This window comes from Sparus aurata, chromosome 13 (genome assembly GCF_900880675.1).
Source record: "Sparus aurata chromosome 13, fSpaAur1.1, whole genome shotgun sequence".
Taxonomy (NCBI): Eukaryota; Metazoa; Chordata; class Actinopteri; order Spariformes; family Sparidae; genus Sparus; species Sparus aurata.
In genome coordinates, this window is record NC_044199.1 from 29,434,040 (window position 1) to 29,457,738 (window position 23,699).

A 23,699-nucleotide genomic window follows, 5' to 3' on the forward strand; every position below is an offset into this window, starting at 1 on the left:
CATTCGAGCAATTTAGACAAATAGTTTTGAAAAAGCCATGTTTAGTTTTTGGTACAAGTCCTGCAAGCATACATACGTAGAAAATACATCAACTTAAATACAACAGAAAGACGGGGGCAGACCCAAAAGTAGATTTTGACAATCAGCCTGCCCGTATTATGACAATCTGACAACCTCCAAATACTGAACACATTATAACATTACAGAGATGTCAGTTCACACTGAGCACGCCTGAAAAAACATTCAGTGATTTGTGAAGGCTTTTTTGCACTTTCTGGACTTGTAAGAGCTACAGACTTGGCAGATTCAGACTGAGTAAAATTATAATTGCCCTGGACCTATCCCAGTAAAACTGATTGAGTTGGAAGTGGGGCTTTCAGGGGAAGTGTATATGTCAAGCTTTGCATTCAGGTTGCAGGTAGCTATGGAGAGGAAGTGCCAGCTGACATCATTTGAATAGATGGTTTTCTATGGAACATTACACAGTATGCAAAATCATTGGTTGTTACTTATTAAACAGGCAGCTTCTGTTCATACTTTATATAAACAAATATATCTGATCAAACACACACGCACGCACGCACACACACACACACACACACACACACACACACACACCCACACACATCCTTTCACTGGGTAAGTAAGACACGGTAGCAGCGGGTCAAAAGGCTAATCGCCGACTAATGACTCAGTGACTGTCTCTCACACACACACACACACACACACACACACACACACACACACACACACAGACACACAGATAATGGATTGAAGCCAGCATGACAGCAGTAAGATAGATAAGAGAGATGGTGAGAAGGACAAGTGGCTGGATAGTAAAGAACGAGGACAGTCTAAATGTCATGTGTTGCAACAGCTTCAGTTATATTTAAAGCTTCAATATTATACCTTGACATTTTCAGTTACTGCTGGTCATTTTCCCCCACCCATGCTCTTGTTATATTGGTGACCTTAATTCAGTTTTTATCTCACTAGATGTAGCTGAATTGTTTTTCGGAACTGTTAGGACATGTCATTGAAGTCATGGGACGCAGCATACCACAACTTAGTCCAGCAGCGTCAGTGTGGTTTTTAGTGAGGAATGCCTATAAAGAATCATAGCTCATGTTCATTATCTGTTCTGATGGTTCAGCTGGACAAAGCGCTGTCCTGTAGCAGGCGTTTCTTCACCTTATTTACCACTTCTTGAGTGGGAAAGCATGTAAAAAGTCTGAGTCCAGTGTTATTTCTCTCACCATGCTGGTTTCAAACTCAGGAGGATCTTTAATAAAAATCATATTTCGGTTCACTTCAAACATGGCATCACACTGAGACAGAAACTTGTCCATCATGAGTACACAACACCCAGGCATAAACAGAGTAATGTAATATGCTGTTCAATGCAGTCAGGAATGCACATATTTGTACATTGGGGAGTCAAAACCACCTCTCTATAAATGAATGGCACGACAGTGGAGGGCCAACTCCTCCGGTAAAAACCATGCCGTCCACTTACATCCGAAGAAAAATCATTCCTTTGAGGACAACAATGTAAACATCTAGGCCAGAAACGACAGATGGTTTGACAGAGGAGTAAAATAATCCATCTATGTCAAATTGGAATGACCAACTTTGAACAGAGGAGGTGGCCTTTAATATTACTTATCACCTACCTACAATCATGTACTGTGTTCTCTCCCCAGCCAGCTTAACAACCATTCACAACCGGGCTCATCTAGCCCTAGCAACCCGCATGAAGGCCGGTTTGACAAGCGACCCACAAGTGGCCCCCAAGACTCTGAGGAGCAAAACTCACATGTGTCCTTAACGACTCTGTAAGGACACTCCCACACAGGGTTTAAAAGCCTGCAACTCCTCTCCAGATAGTCAGAACTGAAGAAGCCTCTTGGATGAGAGGTGAAACGTCTTCAAGAAAGTGAAACAAATCCAGTTGCCTACGATACAGCACTTGAGACTGAGAACGTTCATCTACACAATTTTGAATATTATGTTTCAGCTAACAAAAGTCTGCTTTGCATTACTTTTAGAACTAGAGGAACACAAAACAGCTCCGTGTCAAATAAAATAAGGTGTAAGTACTTTTAAAATACATAAAAGACATGATATGCCTTTCCATCCTTAGAGAAATTCTGTAACTTTTCCTGTCTGAAGGAAAGAGAGTCAGGAGGGACGTGTAAATAAAATGTGTTATTCCTCCTCAATGTATCTGAAGTAGAAAAAATGCCTGTTCTACTACATCAGTGACAAAATAAAAACACAAGGAAAACACAGAGGGAAGCAGGGAAAGAACAGTGGTTAGATGACTGAAAAAGCCTCTCTGGGATTTTTAACCGCTTGGCCCAGCCTGGTCCACCAGCGCATTAGTAAGTCACTGTGTGTGTGTGTGTGTGTGTGTGTGTGTGTGTGTGTGTTCACTTTTCACTTTTATGAGTGTGTTTTGTATGTACACACTTTTCTTCGACGCGTGTTTGATGTATCAGAAACGTCCACAACAACATCTGGAAATTCCCCCAAGATGTCCTCTGCTCTCTCCAAAGCAGCTCCTCATCAGATAATAACATGACTCAGAGCAGCATCATCAGCCTCATGATGCACTGTACAGGGTCACTGGGTGCACATGGACTGATTGCTTCCACACACTACAGAAGTTTTTATTTTTTTATTTTTTGGTCATATGTTGTATTGTGGCTCACTGTAAATGTCAGACTGCCAGAAAATTGAATGGATGAATGAAGGACTGACAGGCTGGTTTGCATCCACATGTTGAACCTGTTGCCCTGGGAGTCACTGCATACATGGATGATGTACAGACTGAGTAGATATGTATAGTGGGAGATGGATTTGATTAATGGTAGACTTTACAGACTGTTTGAATTAATGATTTACTGTCTGGCTTAAGGAACTAGACTTACAAAAGTCATCACAACTTAACGGTACTTAAATGTCTTAGTCCTGCTGCTTTGTACCAACTGCAAAGATTATTGTTTTTTACAGATTTTGAGAAGCTTTTTCACACAAAAGGACCTTCAGACTTAAACAGTATAGGTTTGTTTTGTCATCACGCGCTTCTATAGACATTTCTGGCTAAATACAAGGATTTAAGTTATGTTGATGACTTTGATATGTTCGTGGAGTATTCGGTGTTCTGTAGAAGAAATGTAAAACCTTTTGGCACGTCTTATGCTTAATTTCTTTGTGCAGTACATTTAGATGTCCTCTACTGTATGTTAAACCATCATACTTACCTTTTTCTGTGACAAGTTTTTGATGCAACTGGAACATTCAAGATATACGCTATTTTATGTTTCTGCTGGTTTTCGGTGGTCTGTGTCCCAACAGGTACATTTGTGAATCCTACTTTGTTTTCCTGTGCTGTTTTCAGTTTTACAATTGCTTCCAGTAAAATACAGTTAACTCTCGTCTTCAACCTTAATTGTAAATGTGAAAAGCCTATCCTAGCATTACTGTGCACCTACACGCATAGCGAGGTCAGAAAAATATAGAATGCAAATATTTCCCATGAAGAACACTCAACACCCTGATAACACTCAAATAAAATGTCAAAGTAAATGTATTGCACTTTACGCTAAATAGGCAGTGATTACAGACAAGGAGTCAAGAGGGAGATAAAATCTAGCTGAGTTGTTGACTAGATGTGTTGTGAAATTGCAGACTGATTGATGGGATACTTACTGACTTGATGACTTGCGTACAGATTTGATTCCTTGATGAAATGAATGGCAGCCAGAGATGAATCAGTGGCTTATTGACCAGAGCAATTACTTGGATGTATCACTTACTGACCTGTTGATGGGCAGTCAGGGCTACAACAAAATCCAAATTCAACCACATTAACTCATCACCGCATTGCTATGAGGGGTCAGCGGGTGTATTCCTGACCACAGGCTGATTTGGTTGCTTTTGGCTACATGGGCTAGTGAATACGAGAACTATTTTTCTTAAAGTATGGGCTAAGAAGCCAAATTGGACCCTTGAGCCTGTATCTGGTGGGTCCCCACATGACAAAACTAATAACAAGTTATAGTGAGAAATAGCTTTTGATGTCTTTCCTGGGGGAAAGGGGCTTAACAAACTTCCCACTGAGGCTGGAGGGGGAACTGTAATGGCAAATAAAGCAAAAATAATAATACATTCTCATTTCTGGACGAGTGCACAGAGTCGCCGGGTACATCTTTCACCACATTTAATGGAGACAACTTCTCTGGTTGAGCATGCCTGGTTGATTGAGTCATTGACTGGCAGAGTGACTGACCAGCTTACTGGCTGACAGGTTTATTGACTGATTGGATAAATAGCTGGCTGATTAGCTGCCTCATTGATAGAAGTGCTTGCCACTTGGCTGTCAGACTTTTCTCTTGACTTAATGAAACACAATACAGAGGTGAAATCCATGCCATTATTCAAGCACACATTTTCTGCCTCTTCGCCACTTGACTGGGTCAGCGGGGCTGTCGCTTACCACATTTTGGGCTTGCTGCCTGACTGGATGACCGACCACAGCGACCGCTTGCCTGGGTGGCTTTCTTGTCGACCGCCTGGCAGATCAGACATTCCCCTTGACAGAGTGAATGGATGAGTAAAGGGTCAATGGGCGGTTGAATGAAAATAAGAAGAAAACACTTCCCTCTCATCACCTCAGAATATGGCAGGGTCACCAGGAGCATTATTAATCAAATAAAAGACAAGCTGCCTTGTATACAGACTGATTGCAATGACTGACATCTGGCAGGCTTAGTGAACTTTCTACTTGTACCCATGGCCATTATCCAGCCAAACAGCAGAATGACTGTTTGTGTGGTCCAATCTTTGACCGCATTTTTAGGCCAGCTGCCTGACTGTATTGACTGACCTGTTGGCTTTCTGACTGGCTGGCCGACCTCGCTGAAATGTCAGAGAAGTCCGCGCTGGCAGGCTGACTGAATGACTGGTTGCCTGCCCGACTGGCAGGCTGACTCTCTGACCACAGTGACTGAGCGTTGGCCAGAACCGAACCGTCTTTTTTTAATATTTTTTTTGGGTTCCAGCGAGTGAGTCAGACTCCAGCTAAACCCGTTCACCTCTGGGAACTTGTGGGCATAGTCTGGGGACTGTAACCTGGGAAGTTTAAACATTTCACCTCCAAACAATCGTTTTTAACCTGCTGAGCTGTGTGTGTTTGAGCTGGCAACGCAGCCTGCCAAAACCTAAATGTTTTGGCATGTGCCTGCTTCACATTCCCCACCCAGAGATTCACTTGTTTTGTGATTTATTTCACCTTTATTCACCCAGCTTGCTTTTATTAAGTGTCAATGACAGAAAAAAAATCATTTGGAAACTTTATCGTAAAGGCACTAAATAGTTGATAAATGGATGCAGCTTTTCCTTAAAACGGTTCAGAGTGTGTGTGTGTGTGTGTGTGTGTGTTTTTTTTTGTGTTAAGGCAATTCCCCAGTTCACAACTCAGCATGTGTGGCTTGTGGTGTTTACTGCAGGCTACCCCCGGGCTCAGTGTGGGTTGAATTTGTGTGTATGTGTGTGTGTATGCATGCCTCTTTGTTGTTCCCCACATGGATGTCATGTGTCATATGAGTAAACCCAAGAGCTATGTGTGGGAGTCTGGGCCACGTGTGTTAAGCATTAGTGGATGCGCAGTTAATGTATGTGCGCATTTGTGAGTTATACCCCTGGTATTTTTGTCGCATGGGAATATCATCCTCCTCTTTTCTCGCTCCACTACACCAACACACTCTCCCTCTTGTTTAGAAGCGCACATATACACTTCACTTCACTTCACTCTCTTTAAAGGACCAGTCAGCATCCTCTCCTCTCCTACAGGAGTTCCTCTGTGGTGTGGCAGATCAAAGCCCTTTGCCTTCTGCAATGTGGGTTCAGCAACATCTGGACCACGGCGTCCGTCTTTTACCAACCTACCATCTGCCAACCTCACATGACTGGTTTGTGTGTGCGCGCATGTGTGTGTGTGTGTGTGTGTGTGTGTGTGTGTGTGTGTGTGTGTGTGTGTGTGTGAAGGAGAGACGAAGAGAGAGTGAGACACAAGAAAAGATGGAGGATAGATAGTGGAGTTCCCCTTCTCTCTCATCCACTTATCCCATGCCACACTTAAAATGTCACGTTGCAACTGACACTTCCTTTTCTACCTCCTCTTCGTTATCCCCCTCGCTGGGCCTCAGTGCCTTGCTCAGAGTCACTTCAGTAAGGGTTTATGCAGGGTTTTGTACGTTTCTCATTTAACCCAACCTCCCTGTTCTCCGTCCTCCCACGGACACACTCAGCTTGGTTTCTAAGGCGAGGTCATTGACTTTTAACGGTCACATAAGGGAGACTGGAGCACCCTGCATGGCTAGTTAAACCCAACCGCCTCCAGGAGAGTAAACACTGTTTACTGCTGCTTTGTCTCCCAGTGGAGGCCTGAGGCCCAGGCCTTACATAAAATCCCCCCCATGGATTTCAATGGATGGATAAGAAAAAGGTTGATAGCCCGCAAGATGGATAGATAGAGATTGATGGACATGGTTTTGAGCGGCGAGACAAAATTGAATCCGATTATATGACCGCCTTGCCATTTCCAGACTTCAGGAGAGCAAGTAAAATGTTCAGAAAATCTGCAAAACAGCAATCTCATTTTCATTTTGACAGTGGACATGCAACATAAAGGAAGGTCGGATAAGTAGATATTGTTCACATGCAGCAAGGGTTTTCCATTAGCCCAAAAAATAAAAAGGCATACCTCAACAATTAATTTCAAACTTAAATCAGCATCTAATCTCTTGATTTGGCAGAATGCAGCAAAAAGAACAGCAGCAGCAGCAGCAGGCGTGCCACAACCAGAACCAGGTTGGTTGTTAAGCAGATGAATCTGGAGCATATGTCTTTTGAAATTTGGATTGGGGAAAAAAAAACAAAAAAACTTTGGAAGTGAGATCTGTGTTTCATGCAGCAGCTTTTAATTTTGGGAAATGGAAGCAAAATATTTTAATATGTAAAATGTGTTCTCTAAATTAAAGTTCTTGAAAGTTCCAACCACAGATTGACTTTATTACTGATTTATAATTTCTTTTTCTCAGATTATTTAATTCAGACAACAGTCAAAGGCATTACAACAAAACATTTAAAAAAAACAGGACAAGGTCTGTTTTTATAAACACTACTCACAATAAGTTAGGGATATTGTTATTTACATGAGTGCTTTTCCTATTTGGTCTGAATTTTAATGAAATAAGTAAAAGTTCCCTTTGATATTACTAATAATGAATGAGAAGAAACACCATTTTCATTAGTTTAATATTTATTACCCCAAAAACGTAGACAATAACAAGGATAGCCCCAAATAACAAAAATTGACAATGTCAGTAGCGGGTGTTTCCACCATTTGCCGCAATGACAGCTTGACAGCGACGTCTCATGCTCCTCACTAGCCTCATGATGTTGTTCTGAGGCAATGCGTTCCACTCCTCCACAAGTGCTACACGCAGTTCTGCCAGGTCACGTGGGGGTGGGGTACGATCATCCAGTCTCTGCTTCAGCTGGTCCCAGACGTGCTCTATGGGGTTCAGGTCAGGGGACATTGCTGGCCATACCATATGAGGCACTCCGACTTCCTGAAGTCGAGCTGTGACAATTCTGGCACGATGTGGTGGACCATTATCATCCATGAACGGAAAGTTGGGGGTGTGCTGGCGGAATTGGGGGATGATGATGGGTTCTATGATGTCTCTGAGGTAAGAACGTGCAGTGACTGAGCCATCTACAATAACCAAATCTGTTTTGCGCTGACTGGTGATGCCTGCCCAGACTGTTGCACCTCCTCCACCAAAGGGAACCCTGGGGACCATGTTGACCTCGGCGTATCGCTCACCTCGCCTTCTCCAGCAACGCTGATGACCATCATTTCTGTGCAAGGTGACCCGACACTCATCAGTGAACAGGACGGTAGACCACTGCTGCACTGTCCAGGTCACATGGTCTTGTGCCCACTGCAAACGTTCACGGCGGTGTCTTGGTGTCAGTGGAGTCACCTGCAACGGTCGTCTGGCATTCAAGCCAAAGCGGTGGAGTCGGTTTTGAATGGTTTGTCTGGAAACCCTAGTACCCCTCACATCTCGTAACTGGGCCTGCAGCTGTGTGGCAGTTGCATAACGATGTCTGAGTGCATAGGTCCTTAGGTACTGGTCATCGTTGCGGTCTGTCACTCGTGGGGCTCCACTCCTGGGTCTGTCACGAACTCTGCCAGTAGTTCTGTGTCTTGATGCAAGTCTGCTGATGACACTTTGAGACACACCAAGTTCACGAGCAACATCTGACTGCCTGCCACCGACCCGAAGGCGCGCTATGGCCAGGTGGCGCTGCTCGTCCGCTAAGTGACGTTGTGTGTTCGTGGCTGTTTGAATGATGAACTTGGAATGACTTACTGACAATACCAGCTTTTTATACCCACAGAATGTTGAAATTGATGCCACATTGAAAAGGGTTGTCTTTTAGTTTTTGGTATTGGCCCCAATATGTAAGGCACACTGTACACAGTGAGACCATTACGTGGAAAACACAAAATGAGGTGTGTCTATCACCCCAATACAATTGCCACCCTATCCCAAAACTCTCTGAAGTGAAACAAACACCGTATGTATGAAATCCACTGAGTCTCTCACAATAGTCCTTATCACTTATTGTGAGTAGTGTGTATATATATATATATATATATATATATATATATATATATATATATATATATATATATATATATATATATATATATATATATATAGTAGTACATTTTGAATAAAAAAAAACTTAAACTAATAGTTCAAAAGCATAAATGTTATCAGTCAGTCTGCAAAGTGTTAGGTCCACCTCAGTCTTTGCCTTGCGATGCAGCTCTCGCTAATCCATTTTGCGAGGGTTCAAGCTATGCACTTGTGAGTGACCACACAGGTGACAACCAATCAGCGTCCTTTGGGGAGCCATCGGCAGCCCCGGGTGTGGTTTGGGTGTGACGATCAGCATGAGATGGGACTGTCTGTATGAAAACAACAATGGTAGCTCATCAAGAGGTTAGTGAAGCCGCTGTAGCATCAGTTATATGACAACTGGATGGTTTAATCCCTGAAAGAAGAGCAAAAAAATGGAAATGGAGTGGAAAAGATGTTTTCGGTCTGCTCCAGACTGGCTTTGGTATGAGTTTAATTTCCCAGTGGGCTCCACTGATGGCTTCACTCTCCACTCTCTGTTGTCTGCTAGTAATACATGGTGATAGACAGATGGTTCATCCAATCACCTGCCAAGTATGTTTTGAAAGTGCCTGCCCTTTTCCAAACAGTTTCTAACGGTGCGGTCTAAGATGGTCTCGTGTAACAAGCCATTTGGCAGCGTCAGGGTGGCTCAGTGTGTGATTTGTAAAGGGTTGATGGGGGAGATTGGGAAAGGGGAACCTGAAGGCACCTGTGGCTTCATAACGAGTTTAAACACATAGCTAAGACAGAACAGGACCATACAACTGTCAGCATAGCTCATAGATAATCATACAGGGTCACAGCAGTTGGGCAGAGTATAGCATGTCATGTATTGGTTTTCCTTTTTATAATTTGATTTTAAAGGACAGATTTCAATCGGCATTAAAAGTTTTTTAGAGTTCAATGCAATGATATAAGCAACATCCATGTAACCTCTTCTAGCAGTAGCCAGTGTTGAAGATGTTCTTCTCTCAGTGTCTTACTCCCTTTTCACTGCACTACAGATAAACAAAAAAAAAGAGGAGGAAATGGAGGGGAGAAAAAGGGAAGGATGAAGAAGACGGTGAAATGGAGGGATTTAGACAGAAAGTGTGGATTGAGTGAATTGTCCAGAGAATGAGGGATGGAAACACTGTGAGGAGGAGGAGGAGGAGGGATGTTGATGGGTGAGGAACTGAGGGAATAAGTAAACAAACAGGTAGATGAGGCGGTTGAGTGGAGCGGTACAATGACTGTAGATCTGCTGGGAATGACAAAGAGAGCGAACGAGAGAGATGGACACACAACAGAGCTTTGCCATTGCTTTATCAAATAACAGTAGTACCCCCATTCATCTCTCTTCCCCCTCTCCCTTGTGTTGCCTATCCGCTGTTTTCTGTGTATGTGGGTTTAATCGAAGCTTTCAGGCACAGAATTAAAGCTAGTGGGAACGTACCTCTGAGGAGAAGACTTGAAGCAGCGTGCCCTAACGCAAAGAACAAAGTGAAACAAAGCTCATCAAAACGGCCCAGCAGCAGGCGAAGAGGATTTTTAAGGCTCCAACATCAACAAAGAACATTTAGAGTTTTTCACTGCTAGAAGGAAATCCTTTATTTCCTGACAAAAAGGGAAAAATTAAGTAGTGGCATCTTATTCTGTCTTCTCGGCTCCTGTCGTTGCCTCTGTGCTAGTGATAGCTGCGAGCCGAGGCGCTGTGTTTTTGGGTTGTCCATCCGTCGGTCCGCCTCAATCTTCCAAACATGATATCTCGAGGGTGAACTGATCATATTCTGTTGGTCAAAAGTCCAGATCATAGTGACGCCATCGCATCCCACTCTTGTGAACAAACCTTGACAGAGGGACGGAGACAGATACAATCCTCAAATTAGGGCTGCAACTCATGATTATTTTAATCGTCGCTTAAACTGCTGATAATTTTCACTAGGGCTGGGCGATATGGCTGAAAAAAATGTATCACGATATAAGTGTTTCATATCAGTCGATATCGATAATTATTTATTTATTTATTTTACCTATTTGAAATAAGAAAAATTTGAAAAATAACGCTTTAAATGGTGACTACAGGTGAAATTTTTGAAAATGATCAGAATCAGAATCTAGGACATGAGACAAAATAGTGTAGAAGTTGACATTGCTGCTTGAAAATATGTTAACATCTTGAGCATTAGAGAACTTTTCTACCATTATTTTCTTTATAATTATATATTTTTTATGGAAACAGAATCTGTTTCAGAAGTCAGTGGGCCACATGACATGGAAGCTATTGAGAAAAAAATCATAATTTCTGCATATTAATATAAAGTAGAGGAAGCACTAAAGTACAATAAAAAATGGTGTGTCTCATTCGTACAGTTTACTGATACAATCTGCTGCTGGTTTGGAGTCACTGGGCCACATGACATCAAAGATATTGAAAAAACTGTATTAATATATTCTTGCTAAGTAATTTAATGACGGTCACTAAATCAGTCTCCAGCGATTCAGCGCGAGGCTCTGAGAGGTGAGCTGACCGTCCTCCTGCTGCTAACACTGGGTGAACCTCAGTAAAGTCGCGGCTGGACCCGAGTGAATATCTGCCGAAGATCCAACCTAAAACTTCACCCCAGTTCGATGAGTCGCCTGTTGCAGCCTTTGAATAGGATGACGAGGATTTCAGTGACTCAACTTAAACGATGACTTGTAGAAATTATACAAATAGCAGTAATGACAATGATAATCAATTTCAAGATAACTAAGGGTGTAGTGCTTTCACTGTGTGCAACTTAAATTCGCCATTCCCCTGTGATATTAAACCGACAAAAATCACGTCTTTTTTTGCGGCGGCAGAATGCATATAGAGGAAACGCTGTTTCTGACATACTGCCAAACTGGTGACGTGACCTTTCCTCTTATGTCCACAATTTCCTCTCGCGCTGTCACACTCATTTTCTCCTTTCACTCCACGCCGTTCTTTTTGTTAAAGCAGTTATGAGGCACGATGGTGAAACATGAAAGTGCTACTGTGCATGTCACTCAACAGGTTGTTGCTAGGTTACCAAAGAGCGAGTGAGTTTGTTCATGCGACCAACCTTGTTTAGCTGGGCCGGGACAGGTCGAGAGGCTTAAGCCCTTCCTCTGCCTACATCCCCCAGAATGCCTTGCGGTTCTGGATCGGGGTTTTCTTCCTGTTTTTTCTAAGAGAGTTCAGTGAAATTATCGAACGTTCTATCGCACGTATTTTCTGTTGATATTGATCACGTGTCTATTGCGATAGATATCGTTTTTGTTTTAGCGCCCAGCCCTAATACTCACAATTAATTGGCAAATTATTATGTCGAACAAAAGTCCAAGAAGTGAAAAATGCTGATAACAATTTCCCAGAGCCCAAAGTTGCGTCTTCAGATGGCTTCGTCTGTCCAGCCAACAGTCTAAAACCCAAAGACTAGGCGCGCAGGTGGTCGAGTGGTTAGAGTGCATGCCACATACGCAGCCGACCCCGGTTCGATTCCGGCCGGAGGTCCTTTGCTGCATGTCACATACCCTCTCTCTCCCATGTTTCCTATCTGTCTACTGCTTAATAAAGGTGTCTATGCCAGAAAAAATCTTAAAAAAGAAAAAAAAAACCAAAAAAAAAAAAACCAAAGACTCTTCGTTTACTATGACAAAGAAAAGCAGCAAATCCTTACATTCATGAAGCCAGAGGCAGCAAACAAGTGAAATTCCTTCTTGAAACACAAAACGATTAGTCAACTGTCAAAATTGTTGGCAATTTCCTCTTCATTGAGTATTGACTAATTGCTGCAGCTCTGTTTCAAATTACTTGTTTTGTGCGACAAGATCCAAAACTCAAAGACGTTTTATGTTGATCAAGTAATTATTTCAGCTCAAATTTTTACATTACACTGCGGAAAGGAATCAACAGAAATTCCACCTGGCTCATTAGCAACTTTTACACACTTTGGCAGGTTTCCAAAGTGGTTGGTAGAATTGAGAAGCAAAAAATTGGGATCGTTGCAATCACATAATCACGGCGGATTAATTTACTGTGGATCGATTTATCGTTTCAGCTGTAATGTTTAGATTATGGAGCAGAAAAGAAGCAACAGTAAATCCAGTTCAGCAATTGCGAGCAACTTAATTTTTTAAGTCATTCAGAGGACGATTCAGAGTATAGAAACACACCACAACCGGCCAAGGTTTTGCCCACACCTGTTGCGTGTTTTTCTCATAGTTTCCAAGAAGAGGTCGGTGTTTGTGTCTTTGTGTGCGACAGAGCTGTGCATGTTTTTAGCAGGCGCTGTCGTCTGGAGGGCTGGTGTTCGTGTTGGTGGTGGTGGTGGTGGGCTGTTTTTGAAGTGCTGGTGGGCTTACTGGAAGTGTGTCAGACAGGAGAGGAATGCAGGAAGAGGGTGTAAGCCTGTGTGTGTGTGAGAAAGATGTATGGAGACAAGGCTGGGGTAGCCCCTCACTCTTGATGTGTACATATGTGTAGTATGTGTGCGTGCATGCATGCCCATGGCTTCATCGCTCAGGCTCGTTATTCCACCCCCCTTGTCTCAGTTTCAAAGCCCACAGGGGTTTCCTACAGTGTCTCTGGTAATAAAGTTGACACTGGGCTAGGTTTTAATGCCTAAATAGAGCACCATTTTTGAAGATATAAAAGCTTCATGTTGTAAACACAGCTCGGAATTTTGTAATAAATAGAAGGAAAAAAAAGTTTTCCCATGACGACCGTGATTAAATTCAGAAAAAAAAAACATCCAAGGTCATTTTTACTGTCCGTCCAGAGGAAATTAATTTCACAGTCCCAGGAGGAAAAGAAAGACAGACAAAAACAAACGCACCACAACTACTGATATCATCCTAATTTAAAATGTGGTATGTAAACATCCTGGGCTCCCCTGAGCAGAGAACAAAAAGAGAAAAATAATGAGTGATGTGATAAAAATTCATAGAACTAAAAAGCTGCTACGTTGCCGCGATCAGCCAGAGCCCCCTGCGATTCAGATTTGGATCGGCTTCCTTGAAATTTGAAGCATCACAGGAGAAGAATCATAACAGTTGAGCGCATCAAAAGACTCGAAGCTTCTGCAGATTATTAACACATCGTTCCTCGCCTTTTTTTTTCGGTCTGTTCAGGTTGACGCTTTTTTTTCTCTTGGGAGCATTGAGTTTTTCTCAGAATCCAAGCCAATTATTGGACTGCTCGACAAAGCAGTACATTAGAAATTACTTTTCCTTTTAGCTGTTACATTCCCTCCCCAAACCCTCACAGCAGATTGAAAGAGTGAGGTGTTTTGTACCAAACACACTAAATTCATCACTGTCGCTGAAAGAACCACTTTACTTTACTAGAAAAAAAACAAAAAACTTTTCTGATACTTCGCAAAACTTGAACTTGCAGTGAAGTTGCTGAAGTCACTGAAGTTGCAGTTAAATTCAATCTCAAAAACATCTTAGACACATAGGCTATATTTTATCATAACAAAGGATATTTGAGTTACCTCTGATGGAGCCAGCACCAGAGGTTCAGTGTGATAAATCAAATCATATCATGTTTACAGTTAGAAAGTTTGCACCATATATACCATATTGACATTTGTGGAAAAACATGTTAAATGATGTCCTTATTACATGTTTATTAACTGACTTTTACATAGGGAGGTAGAGTTACAAACGGGCGACCGCAGTTTGAGGTTTTTGGTTTTGCAGAAACTTTCTCAGCTAACATTTATTCTGGCAATTGGGTTAAATAAATCAGCCAGAACATATGTCAATCTGAATCTGAATTTAGCCATTAGCCTGTACTCTATTACGTGTACGTGTGTGCCTCTTACTTGAAAACCTTTTACTGCCTACGTTGTGTCTACGACTGTCTAAATATACGGATATCTAGTTCTAAACCATCATTTCTGCTACTTCTGTTAATGAACCTTCTACATTTTTCTATTATACCAACCCTTTTTATCTTCAAGAGCTCAAACTGTGATGAGATTACTGCAATTGGAAGCGCTGTGTCTTCCTTTAAACTCGACAGGAACATGTAAAATGATCAGAGAAACTTTTTTTTTTGTTAAATACATGAAGCAACTAACACTGCTAGAGAATTACAACAAGGCAGTTTTCAACCTTCATGTCACCAAGAAGTTGGCTGTGTGCCAGTCGAGGAATAGAAACCCTGTCATATTTCACAGTCTCAGTGATTCTTCCTGGATCAGAAGGAACTGGGATCAATACATCAATAATAACAAGCCTGGCTCTGTTGATGTCTGGACAGCTGTGAAAACTCCATCAGAGCTACAAGTTGTTGTGGAACGAAGCTGAATGTCCTTCCAGTCACAAACATCTATTTCAGAGAGAAAAGCATCCCGCTGAGATTCGCTAAATGTTTCTCTCTCTTTGCGAGCGATTTCTGCTGTAGTTTTCCCTTCAGCCAGCCTCCAAACTTCAGCCGTACGCATCCCACGTTTTCATCAACCCCCCTCTTATCCTTTAACCACAGGCCAGGTGTGTGTATGTCTGAGTGTCTGTGTTTAGTGAGTGTGAATTGCCAGCTGCAGGGAAAGAGGTGAGGTACAAAACCAGTCAGCCTTTTACACATCTGGCTGCAACTCCACTGTGGTCTCTCCTTTTTTAATTAACAAGGGAAGAAGGTTAATGAGGAGCTGACATTAAAATAAAAGACATAAAATTAAAGGACTAACAGTCTGGCTGCATAGAACGAGTTACGTATGCGGACTGTTTAAGGAGAGGCTGCTGCAGCACTGTGCCTCCACTGTAATCAAGGAAACCATCAACACCAGGTGAGAAAGCAGCCCGAAGGAGGCGGTAGAACAGTCTTCTCCTTGTATTTTTTATCTGAGGTGCGGCCCTTTTTTTTTTTTTATACAGAAACAGCTCATAAAATGTCAGTATTTAGTTAAATTCAACTACCTGTACATAGGAACTGTAGTCTGCAGACGTTAACTTAAACACATGACACAAACTCAGTGAAGAGTTGGCGTTTCGCAGCACTGTGCTGGGTCCAAAAACAAGCAAAGACACAATCCCGAAAACGATGATGTCGCGATTGTGATGCACTGCCGGTGTGGCCAGTAGAAAAAAAAAACATTATTCGGCACGTCAAGCCTGCGTTAGTTACGTGTTCAATGAAGCCAGAGCGTAACACTTATTTTGCGACACATTAAAGGAATATCTGGTACGGCAGTGTTATTAGTGTAATCTGAATATTTTTTTTAGCCGCCCGCGTTCAGTACATTTGCAATTACTAAAGTGACGACACAGCGGTTAATAATTCCCATCAATCAATCAAATAATGATTCAAGTCAGATGGAAAGGTGCACAGCTGCGTCAGTCTCATCCGTGCTTGTCGCCATTTTAATGTTCCAATCTTCAGTGAGTAGGATGATGACCCCGTCCATTTTCACAGCAAGCTTAGTAGCTGGATGAACCTCGGGTCAACTTTCCTGTTTCCTGCTATACTTAAGTGCTATTCTATGAGCAAGCTTCTGCTGTATTGAAAAGAAAATCAAGTTAACAAGATGGTTAAAAGATGTTGCTGGAGGACTTCTACAAGTAACAGTTGACACCCTGACTGTGTGCAGGGTAGACGTCACCGTCAGCTGAAGATCCACAACATCACCTAAGACACCGGCGTTGGCTTAAGGGTAACATCAACATATTGATGCAGAGATCTTCACGGGCAAATCACATTGTATATAGTCACATCTCAGGTTAGCCAGCTAGCTAATGTGTAAGAGTCAGCACCACGGTTTGTACTCTGGAATGAATACTGTACTTTATTGATTCCAAGAAGGGGGAAAGGGGGAAAGTGGACATAGCTGGCAGCGCAGAAGCAACCTTGACTGATGGTCTCGTCATCCGCGAACTCTGCGCAAAGAGTGTGTTGCTTCTCTTGTTTTCATTCAGACTGGAATAACTTGGCCTCAATTTGTGGCATCGACATCATGAATATATCCTTCAGTCACTTCTTAGCTTCTTGAAGCTAAATTGGCTGACGCTCAGGAAATCTAAAAAACACTTCTGCAGAGATGAAACCACTGTTACTGTAATTATCTGATTGATGACATAACTAATGGATTACAGTGCAATTCTGACATTTCAGCACCTGTGCCTGTCCAAAAAGACTTCCTATTGCTGTAACATTTGCCTCAGCTGCGCACAATGTAAGGATGTGTAGAGGCAGCCATATATTTTGGCAAAGACCTTGTTTGTTTATGGTAATTAGACTAATCTCCTCCAAATGAATAAGCTAATGATGAACTGATGTTAAACATGCTACACTTAACACCTTGAATATACCAGATTGCAGGTTTGCGCTGTACTTGCCTGAGAAATGTTGATTTAGCAAAATCTTTTTTTTTTCTAAAGCTGGGGGGGGGGGGGGGAACCCCTTGTGTTGGCAAAAAGACAAATTGCCGGCAGGGTAGCTGGAGGCTCCACAGTGAAGCAGCTCTCAATATCTGGCTGCTGGAGGAGCAGAGGCAGAAAGTTGGCCTATTAACCCTTGTCTGAGGGAGACACAGAAGAGCAGACGTGCAGAGACGTTGGAATAAGTGTTCACCTCCCTCCCTGCTTTGGGGTTTGTTTCTTGTGGGATTAGTATACTGGTTCAGGCCAGGTTCAAGATGGGCTCAAGTCAGACTGTCGGAATTCGAACTTGGCAGGACTTGGTCGCCGTCCTTGCAGTGGAGCACTACAACCATGTCCTGAGTGAGACCTCGCCGTATCAAATATGCTCGATACTGCCAAGTGTGTCACTGTGTTCGTTGAAATTTCAGCAGTGTCCGTCACCGTTCCTGCGCCTGAGAGTTTTATCGGTTCTATTTTTAATTTTGTGTGCACTGACAACAAAATAAGGGCCGATGAATAGTTTCACTTTAGTTTTTCTCTCTCCTCCACTGTCCATCTTGCACACTTTGTCTGTCAAGAAAATTCCCATCCCTAGTTTCACCCAGTGTGCTTCTCTCACAGCCTCCTCTCTCCTGGGTAGACTTTCTGCGCAGTTTCTTTCTTTAAAGTGGCTGCAGAGATTTGCTCCCATTCAGCCACAAGAGCACTGGAGAGACTACCCACTGATGACGGCGACGATGCCTTGCTCACAGTCGGTGCTTCAATTCATCCCACAGGTTTTTCTGTGAGGTTGAGGTCAGGACTCTGCTTGCTGGCTAGTCAAGTTCTTCACATCAAACTGAGAAAGAAAAACATCTTCTTTGTGGGCCGGGCTTTGTGCTCAGGTGCATTGTGCTAAAACAGAAAAGGGCCTTCACCTTGTAACTGTTTAGTGAATTTGATGCAAACTTTTTAAATGTCACAATACGAAAGAAAAAATGAATAAGTTCATAAGTTAGTTTATGTTCACTTTATGTATGAAAATAGGTACAGTCATTTCAAATGATACAACTGTCACTGCACACATACTTCCATGCATCCTTTGCCTCTGTGCCCGGGCGTCACACGACATCGCACAGATGATTAAAATGCTTTATAACGACATTAACACAGAGTGCGGGCAGAAGGCTTCGTCTGTATCCAGATGCGTGTTTAACGTTGAGCATAAATGAGCCTTTTCCTTCAACTGGTTTGGAGCGAATTAAACTAGGCTTTGCAAAGCATAGCAGAAATCAGAAAAGGTGTTTTCATCTCATTTGAAGTCCATTAGCCCTCCAAAAAATCATCTCAAGTGGGTGTTAAAGCTTTTTTGTAAAATTGAGGAGGTTTTTTTTTCTAATCGTGACATTTTGCTTCAACCTTTTTCTGTGATATTTAGAATGAATACACACACACTGATATATCTGTTAGTCACTGTATTGTATATATTCAGTGTATATAAGGATATTTATTGATACATCAATATCGACATTTCTTTGCTCAGCCTGAAAAACCCAGTATGGAGCGGGCTTTTAATTAAAATAAGTAAATGGAAACACAACAAGCATGAATTTGTGTGTGTGTGTGTATCTTTGTGTACTTTTGTGTCAGATTGTGTGTTTGTGAGCCGTATGGAAAGTCAAGCCTTGAGGTTATTTATCTCCCTATTAGCAACGATGGGCGTGTGTGTGTTAAAATGCAGAGCTCATGACTCTGTTTCCGTCTCTTCAGTGTTTTTTTTTCTCCCACTTGTTAAAAGGCTGTTGACAATGAACCAGTTCAGGACAGTTTATTGCAGCTAATTGGTTGTATACTCTTTCCCAGAAACTCTCTCTCTCTCTCTCTCTCTCTCTCTCTCTCTCTCTCTCTCTCTCTCTCTCTCTCTCTCTCACACACACACACACACACACACACACACACACACACACACTCTTGCCTTGCTTCTTCCTTGACAACATGACAGCAAAACCACATATCTCTCTCTCTCTCTCTCTCTCTCTCTCTTTCTGTCTCTCTCCCTCAGCCACCAACTGGTTTGTGTTAATATTCATGACCTGTATTTGTTTCACAGAACTGAAAACACTTGACTGTCTGCTCCCATCATTTTCTCTTGCTGTGTGTGTGTGTGTGTGTGTGTGTGTGTGTGTGTGTGTGTGTGTGTGTGTGTGTGTGTGTGTGTATGTGTATGGTGGCGTTTAGGGCGCCAGGGAAGAGGTTCTTCATTCTGTATTTATACCCATTTCTGTCTTTTTTTTTTTTTTTTTCTCCCTACCAGTTTTTCTGTATTCAGGGCAGCACACTGTGCTTTGACAGGGAGAAGGAGGGAGTTAGGAGAGTCTTCTGGCTGTTATTCCGAAATAGTAGATATTGGTTTCATAAATAAATCCCAGTCTAGATTAGATTTAGATATGATTAGATTAAGTTTGATTAAATCAGCCCTGTGGGGAAATTGGGTCATTTCTGGAGCAGATAGCAGCCTGCAGCGACAAAAATGAAAATGTCCAGATAAAAGAAGTGCAAATGGAGGATTGTGACCATAAGACAACATACATCATTGCATCATGGGATTGGACTCTGGCAGCTATTTCGGATTTGGATCTTTGGATTAACTAAACTTCAAGGCTAACAAATGTATTTTTTGAATATACTGATGAAGGTAACCGCTTTGTTTTAATGCAGCTCTTCTTCGCCTTTATTTGTTTTATTCGAAACATGGAGAGTGAGAAGGAAACAACAAAGGTCCCGGGCCAGTATTAAATCATGGGCGTAGAAGCCACACATCGTGCTTGTAATCCACCAGACCACCAGCATGCTTCAGGCATCTGATTTTTAGCCAGCACTGACCGCTGCTTTTGCCGGTTAAATGGAAATAAGAAATGCAGCCGCCGGCAGATTGTATCAGCTTTGGATAATTAATGTTAAATCCCTTAGTGTGTTGCCAGAAGGCTAAAATAAACTTTTTGCCGTGTTGTCTGGTTAATGTGCTTTTATACAAGCTGATGTCTGTACATTGCCCAAGGTTGTTTGTTGGAGAAGGAAGAATCACTCTGCAACAAAACTTTACCGTGACAAGAGGGTTGTTTTTGCACTTTATGAAGACCACTGACGGGTGAGGCCTTATCAGTCTTGTTGTATCTTGCAATATCTTAAATAGGTTTGCCCGAGAAGTTTGTGTTACGAGTGTTTCACGGTGTTATGGCAGACAACGATTATATTATTTGCCTACTTCCTCAACTGTTGTTTTGCCTTTTTTTTTTTAAGTAGTAGTAGCATGAGTAACATTTCCCTCGTCAAGTGAAGAGTGTTAAGAGAGTTGAGTGACAAGATGACGTCAGAGGATTTTATTGTGAGCAATATTTTGGTTTTAAGCCCAATGCAAATAGAGAACCTGGTAACTTTAATGAAGGAGAAGGAGTTGGTTACCTCAGTGAGGAGTTGGAGGTGTGCAGCCTGCATTTCCAATGGCTGTTTCATAAAAAACTCAATTTGTGATTCACCAGTTCAATGCCTTTAATGTAAATCTGCAGCAGTAGGAAATGTTTGGTTTACTTAACACAGCTCTAGAGACAGTGAGCATCATGGATACAAATCTGTTCTCGTAAAATATGATTTGTAATCAGTCACACAGGTGTTGGCACAAGTTTATCAGCATTGCATCTTTAATGTAGCGAGTCCCAGTTTAAGTTTAAGTGTACAATTTATGAAAATTCCAAGTTGGTCAGCATCATAGTTCAGAATCAGGACCTCCAGTATTTGGAGCAGATAACTCATGAAAATGAGTTGTGACGTCCAAAAATAGACAACATCTGTTACTTGAATCTGTCAATATTTCATATCTTCTGCTTCTTGTCTGACTTTCAGAGTAGGGTCGACCGCAATCAAATGTGTAGCAGATCCGAAGTCAGTCCTTGTATCTTTAACTTCAAATATTGTAATAATGTTAAAAGCTGAACCCAAGTGGATTCAGATTTGATTTGTGGATACAGTGCTGTTTCCAGATTCAATAAAATATTATGAAACCGCAACCCTGTTACATACTGAGGTGGTCACAGGTGTGAAAGTGTGGAAGTGATGGATGTTGAGGGAAAGAGGGGGGTGAAAGCGCGGCTCTGGCTGCCTGCGCGTGTCTCTATCTGTGCTGACGCCTCATATAGAGATGTAATCCTGGCTATCAAGTGATGGAAGGGCTTTGCGTTGTCTGTGTATGTGCGCTATAGTAGAATGTATTTGTTCCCTTAGAAAAGTGACTCATCCTTATCCCACAGCAGGTGAAAAGCAATTTACACACACACACACACACACAGTATGTATAGATTGTAACTTTCATGACATCATCCAAAGCAGGACGCCATGTGAGGGGTGAAATTTCCTCCTCGTCTCTCTGTGACCTCTCTTTTTTATTCCTTCCCTTTTACTGTCTCTCCCTCATCTCACTGCCTTTTATATTCCTTTATTTTTCTCGCTCTCTATCGCTCTCTGTAGTCCCCTATCTCTTTTCCCTTTTCTCTCTGGTCTCTTATCTTTCAAGGGAGCTTTTTAAAACAACTCCCACACGCTTACTCTGATCTGTCTTACAAAAGCACAGAAACAAAACACACTCACACACACACGTACACAAATAAGGTTGCACAATTTGCGATTTGCCTCATGCATGTAATGAGGGCCCAAGCCCTCCAAAACAAAATAAAGCTTATTTTTACACAAACAGACACACGCGCGCACACACACACGCGCGCACCAAAAAAGCCTCACTGCGGATGCATTTGGCTTTCAGAGAAACTTGCACGAGCAGTGACACCATCTCATATTCATAAACACGGCGATAATAAACACACTGAAGAACAGAGGCCAGCCAGTGCTATCAGACTGAAAGCCTGTCAACATGTTTTTCCACAAGACCTTTTATTTGCTCCGCAGTATATTTTTCTGCAGCGTTTTATTGGATCTGAATGGGGAGTCACATTTTAAAATCCCTGCCGTAATCTCAGAGAGAAGCAAAGGGCAGCTAAAGCTGTCAAAATTTGGCACAGCGGTCTTCTTGTTTTCATCATCCTCACATTGATGTTGGGATTTTAACGCAGCCTCAGATACCATGTGACTGTCAAACATGTGGGTCTTTTTTTTTTTTCAAACGTGGCGTCCAGCTGTAAAGTATCTATTAATATGTTACAGACCTGTAGCTTCTGATGTGGGGAGTGACGGAAGGCTCCATCAAGCAAATGTCTTTTCTGAGCTCAAACATAAAATCACTTTGATAATAAATCAGCCTCTACAAACATTTTTTTGCTTGAAATCTGTTTGAAGCCTAATGGGGATGGATATACGAGGTATGATGTAGGGCTCATTGATACCTCCAAAAATACATTGTTGTTGCGACTATAAATCCTCTTGGATTTTTGGATGCGCTTATTATTGTGATAGGGCATAAGTATTACCATTTCTTGGTTTTGAAGGCCGCTCAAAATGTATATCACTAAAGAGGAATGTCTGGCAGAAACTGGAGTGAAATTTGGTAGTGTGTTTCCAGGTGATGTTTAAAATCAGACTACAAGTCTGCAAAACAGAGAGCTGAATATGGGAAGAAAGCTGCACAATGAAGGCGTCTCCCATCCGCGTGTGTGTGTCCCATTCATTGTGTCTGTCTGTGTGTGTGTGTGTGTGTGTGTGTGTATGTACACACTGTTGCTTTCTGTTTGTGTTTACTCTTGTCTGTATGTGTGTGTGTGTGTCCATGTCTATCTGTGTTTTTGTGCCTGGTTGTTTTTGTTTGTTTTTCTGTCTTTTATGTGTGAAAGAGTGTGTATGTTTATCTGTGTGTGTTTCAGCCAGCTGCCCCCCCCCCCCCCCCCCCCCCCCCCCTTCCCAACACACACACACACACACATTCTCTCTCTCTCTCACTCACACACACACACACACACACACACACACACACATGCACACACATGCACACATACAGACATGGCGCCCCTCCTTGTGAACTGGCCAAGCGTTGTGTAATCATTTATATAAAGAGGTATTAGTGTTTCCTCCTAAAAGGAACATAGGAAACATTGTGGCTCAGTTGGGTGACATTCCTCTCCTGCCTCGAGGACAGACTGACTGTGGAAAGCTTGTTAAGCTGTTGGTTCTCGAAACGTGTTCACATCAAGGCCCTGAAATATAAACTCTTTATACAATGAAGTGCCAATTCTGTGACATTTTTTTTGCAATGCTCCGGGCCATTAGAGCGGGCACTTAGTAGAAGTTAATATTCTGATTGTGATAGCTTGACATAATGGCATTAAAGTGAAGTAATGTGTTCCTAATTTTCCTGGAAGCGTCTGCACGACCCAAGTCGATTGAAATTCATATGGCCGCCATACACGGTGACTTTTGCAATGCATTTCGGCCTCTCTCTGCTTTTCTTTTAAACTATTGAAGTGAATGGGATCTGGTTCCAACAAAGGCATAAAGTGATAATCTAATTTCTCTTGAACAGCTTGCACAGTAACCGAGCGCTCGGCAGTTACTCTTTTCTGCCAGTGAGCAGGCTGACAGAGTTACTGTTTCCTTGTCCAG

General features: G+C 42.2%; 1 protein-coding gene across 3 annotated transcripts in view; it reads left to right on the forward strand.

Moving 5' to 3' along the window:
* The window catches only part of jade2 (jade family PHD finger 2), a 210,430-nt gene that overhangs the window by 67,814 nt on the left and 118,917 nt on the right, over positions 1–23,699 (forward strand). The window lies entirely within an intron of this gene.